Here is a 5693-nt window from a genome sequence, read left to right as displayed (position 1 = left end):
TGCGATTATTTTGATTTGGTTTGAGCATTGGACTAGGCATCCCTATTACCGACCATTTTCTCGTGAGTGTGGAGCGGAGTCCACTCCTCTTGAGAATAACCCGCCTAGCATGGAAGATATAGACAGCCCTAGTTGATACATGAGCTATTCGAGCATACAAAACAGAATTTCATTTGAAGGTTTAGAGTTTGGCACATACAAATTTACTTGGAACGACGGGTAGATACCGCATATAGGAAGGTATAGTGGACTCATATGGAATAACTTTTGGGGTTTATGGAAGTGGATGCTAAGCAGTATTCCCGCTTAGTACAAGTGAAGGCTAGAAAGAGACTGGGAAGCGGCCAGCTAGAGAGCGACAACAATCATGAACATGCATTAAAATTAATCAACACTGAATGCAAGCATGAGTAGGATATAATTCACCATGAACATAAATATCGTGGAGGCTATGTTGATTTTGTTTCAACTACATGCGTGAACATGTGCCAAGTCAAGCCACTCGAATCGTTCAAAGGAGGATACCACCCTATCATACCACATCACAACCATTTTAATAGAATGTTGGCACGCAAGGTAAACCACTATAAACTCCTAGCTAATTAAGCATGGCATGAGAAACTATAATCTATAATTGTCATTGCAAACATGTTTCATTCATAATAGGATGTAGTGACCAGACCTCAAACAGTCTGATCTCTGTGCTCCAGTGTCATCCCTGGATCAGTAATGCTGACACCACACAGTACTCGGAGGATTTATAACAGAGTAGCAATCACACAGTTATTACATCGAGTGTCTCATAAGAGAACTTAGTACAATAAATATGGCTTAAGGCCATCTAATAACGATAACAGCGGAAGGCTTGGAAGATAAGTGAGTCCATCAACTCCAACGGCATCAGTGAGTATAGAACCACGACCTAAAAACTCCTTAATCGTCGTCTGAAAAGTCTGCAACATTAACGTTGCAGCCCGAAAACGGGTCAGCACATGGAATATGGTGGCAATGTAACACATAGAGAGTAACGGAATGAAACAGCTATACTATATGCATATTTGGCTGGTGGAAAGCTCTATGGTTACAGTTTTGCGTAAAGCCAATTTTTCCCTACTTCAAAGGAATAGATTTATTTAACTATCATGGTAGTTGTTAAACATTGAGAATGGTTGACAACATTCTCAATCCCAATTAAGCTTCATCATTAAACATAACCCAACAAAATTAATTTAGAGTAACATGTTGAGATTCACATGATAATCCAGGTACTAGATACTCAAGATGTCCATAACCGGGGACACGGCTAACCATGATTAGTTTATTACACTCTGCAGAGGTTTGCGCACTTTTCCCCACAAGACTCGATCGCCTCCGTTTGGTTTCTCGCACTCCATGGTGTTTGAGAAGACGGATGACCAAGACATAGTCTTTCAGAAGTGCTAGCACCTTACGATCGGGTAGACCGTACCACCTACATCCCTTACATCTGCTAGTCTACCACTGTAAGAGTTCGCACAACTTACTCAACTATGCTAGAGCCCATAATAGCTTGTGGCTGCACACGGAAGTTTCTAGTATGAATAGTCTCATGATCCCTTTGAGCCTGGGTGGCGGTCCAAAAGAAAACAGGCAAGTCCTGGAATACCCAGGTGCCTCAATCCACCCAGATGTGTGTTTAAGTTTCCACCTTAGATAAACCGTTAATTAACAAAACTCACATCTGTCATGGATATCACTCACCCAATCCACGTCTACTAGCATAGCATGGCATAATAAGCAAACGTAGAAGTAACTCCCAAAGGTTTGATAATAAATAGGTAATAGGTTCTACCTCATCTACTTCCCATCCCACAATTTAATTAGATCCTAACCATGCAATGTGTGAGGATTGATCTAATGCAATAAAACTGGGTAGTAGGAAAGGTATGATCAAAGTGTTACTCGCCTTGCTGATGATCCGCGAAACCTAGAGATTCGAAGTAACAGGCGGCGCACTCCGGGTATTCTATCGCAGACAAACAAACAAGCATACAATAAGTACTCATCTAATGCATGGGTAAAACTCAAATAAGAGATCTAACCGGAAGGTTCAACTTAAGAACTCCGGTTGGCAAAAAGAATCAAATCGAACAAAGGAACGAAAGTCAAACGGTGAAAGAAAACAACTTCGTTCTACTAATCTGGATCTAGGGCAAATTTTACAGTAGCAAAATCTTGTTTAAGTTGGTTAAACGGATAGAGGGTTTCGAGACGAAACTCCAGGCGCTTGAATCGCCTGATTCCGATAAACGAGCGAGAAGTTATAATAAAACGAAAATCGGATCAGGAATCGCGATCAGAAAAATCGCGGATTTAATCCGAGAAAAAGAAAAAAAATGACGAACGCTCGCTAAATTAAATAAACCGGAAAACCGATCTATTTAAAAAAACTGAAAATAAAAAAACCGATGGAAAAACCGAACGGTTTTTCGAAAAAAAATATAAAAAGCGGCGCGGATTTCGAGGCGGCACGAACCTCGGCGAGCGGGCGGCGGCGGCGGCGAGGCGGTGTGGCGACGGCAGCGAGGCGGCGGCGGCGGGGCGCATCGGCAGCGGCGGCGGCGGCGGGGCGGGGCTGGGGCGGCGCTAGGGTTCGGCTGGGGCTGGGGCTGGGCCTTTTCCCGGCTTATAAAGGCTAGCCGGGCCGGAGTCCTAGTCGAACACGGCTCGTAGGTCAGTTCGTTTTTTTTAAATAATTACGCGTAGAAGAAAAATAAATACTAAATGGACTCCAAAAATTCCGAAATAAATTTTCACGGGCTTCTAAAATCAAGTCGCACAAGGTGAACATTTATTTGGGACCTAAATGCAATTTTGAAAAACGCACATTTTTCCTAAATTCAAATAAATCACCAAAAAACTCCGAAATAAAATCTTATTTGATTTTATTATTAAATCCTCAATATTTCTTTATTTTGGGAAAGTCATTTTATTCCCTCTCTCATATTTTTGTAATAGAAATAATTGATGATAAAATAAATAAAATCAAATGATCCTATTCTCAAAATTTGAGAAAACTCAAATATGAAAATAACGAAATCCCCAACTCTCTCCGTGGGTCATTGAGTTGCGTAGAATTTATAGGATCAACCAAAATGCAAAATAAAATATGATATGCAATGATGATCTAATGTATAATATTCCAAATTGAAAATTTGGGATGTTACAAACCTACCCCCCTTAAGATGAATCTCGCCCTCGAGATTCGGGTTGGCTAGAAAATAGGTGAGGGTGGTCTTTGAGCAAATGTTCCTCTCGTTCCCAGGTGGCTTCATCCTCTGTGTGGTGGCTCCACTGAACCTTGCAAAACTTGATAACCTTGCTGCGAGTGACTCGACTGGCAAACTCGAGAATCTTAACTGGTTTCTCCTCGTAGGTCAAATCGTTATCCAACTGAATAGTTTCCAATGGCACTGTGTCTCTCAATGGTATGTCAGCCATCTCCGCGTGACATTTCTTTAACTGAGAAACGTGGAACACATCATGAACTCCTGACAATTCTTCGGGCAATTCCAACTTGTAGGCCACTTCTCCCATACGCTCCAAAACTCGATATGTTCCTACAAATCGTGGCGCTAACTTCCCTTTAACTCCAAAATGCTTTGTTCCCCGAAGTGGAGATACTCGAAGATAAGCTCTATCTCCGACTTCGTAAACTGTCTCCTTGCGTTTAGAATCTGCATAAATTTTTGTCTGGACCGGGCTACCTTGAGCCTATCGCGAATCAATTTCACCTTCTGTTCAGACTCTTTAATCAAGTCAGGTCCAAACAACTGGCGGTCTCCAACTTCGTCCCACGATAACGGTGTCCTGCACCTCCTTCCGTACAATGCTTCGAAAGGGGCCATCTTTAAACTGGTTTGGTAACTGTTGTTGTAAGAGAACTCTGCATATGGAAAATTATCGTCCCAACTAGATCCATAATCTAGCGCACAATCTCTCATCATATCCTCCAAAATCTGATTAACTCTCTCGGTCTGTCCATCTGTCTATGGATGAAAAGTTGTACTGAATTCTAGCCTGGTACCCAAAGTTTCGTGCAACTGCTTCCAGAACTTTGAGGTAAACTGGGTTCCTCTATCTGATACGATACTCCTTGGAACTCCATGCAAACATACGATCCTGGTCATGTATATCTTTGCCAACTTAGCACTGGTGTAAGTGGTCTTTACTGGGATGAAATGAGCTACTTTCATCAATTGATCAACTACAACCCAAATCGAGTCATAGCCTGAACGAGTCCTGGGTAATCCCGTGATAAAATCCATGCCTAGCTTATCCCACTTCCATTCGAGTATCGGTAATGGTTATAACAATCCTGCTGGCTTCTGATGCTCTGCCTTTACTCTCTGACATAGATCACAAACTGCTACATACTCCGCAATATCCTTCTTCATTCCGGTCCACCAGAAAATATCCTTCAGATCCAAGTACATCTTGGTATTTCCTGGGTGAATTGAATACGGTGAGTCGTGTGCCTCTTGCAGTATCAACTTCCTGATCTCCGGGTCATTGGGCACGTAAACGCGGTCCTCATACCATAGGGTATCGTGCTCATCCTCACGAAATCCCTTAGCTTTTCCTTTGCTAAGTTTCTCCTTAATGGAGGCAATCTCTTTGTCATTCTTCTGAGCTTCTCTGATTCTATCCATCAAAGTTGACTGAATCTCCAATGCTGCTACATAGCCTCTCGGAACTATTTCCAAACATAGTTCACGAAGATTTTCTGCTAACTCCCTTGGTATTTCTCCTGTCATTAATGTATTGACGTGGCTCTTATGGCTTAATGCGTCAGCTACCACATTAGCTTTTTCGGGGTGATAATGCAATCTCATATCATAATCCTTGATGAGCTCCAACCATCTCCTTTGTCTGAGGTTTAACTCCTTCTATGTGAAGATGTATTTCAAACTCTTATGATCCGTATACACCTCACAATGATTTCCAATCAGAAAATGTCTCCATGTTTTCAATGCATGCACTACGGCTGCTAACTCCAAATCATGCGTGGCATAATTCAACTCATGAGGCTTCAGTTGTCTTGAGGCATATGAAACAACTCTCCCTTCCTGCATAAGCACTGCTCCAAGTCCTCGACGTGAAGCGTCGCAATACACCTCATAGTCCTTGGTCTGGTCTGGCAAAATCAACACTGGTGAGGTAACCAAACGTTTCTTCAACTCCTGGAAACTAGCCTCACATTCCTCCGTCCATATGAACTTGGTATCTTTCTTCAACAACTCAGTCATAGGCTTCACAATCTTTGAGAAATTCTCAATAAATCTCCGGTAGTATCCTACGAGTCCAAGAAAACTCCGGATCTCTCCAACTGTTGTTGGGGCTTCCCACTTGGTCACGGTATCAACTTTAGTGGGATCAACTGCTATACCTTCTCCAGATATAACGTGTCCGACGAATCCTACTTCCTTCAACCAAAACTCACATTTGCTGAACTTGGCATATAATTGATGTTCTCTGAGCTTTCCAAGTACCAAACGCAAATGCTCCTTATGCTCCTCTTCATTCTTCGAATAAACCAGGATATCATCAATGAACACCACGACGAACTTATCCAAAAACTCCATAAATACTTTGTTCATCATGTTCATAAAATAGACAGGTGCGTTAGTCAGACCAAATGACATAACGGTATA

Source organism: Triticum urartu, chromosome 3A (genome assembly GCF_056163025.1).
Source record: "Triticum urartu cultivar PI428250 chromosome 3A, HENAU_Tu73, whole genome shotgun sequence".
NCBI classification, from domain to species: domain Eukaryota; kingdom Viridiplantae; phylum Streptophyta; class Magnoliopsida; order Poales; family Poaceae; genus Triticum; species Triticum urartu.
The sequence above is the reverse complement of the archived record's forward strand: the minus strand, read 5'-3'. Positions refer to the sequence as shown.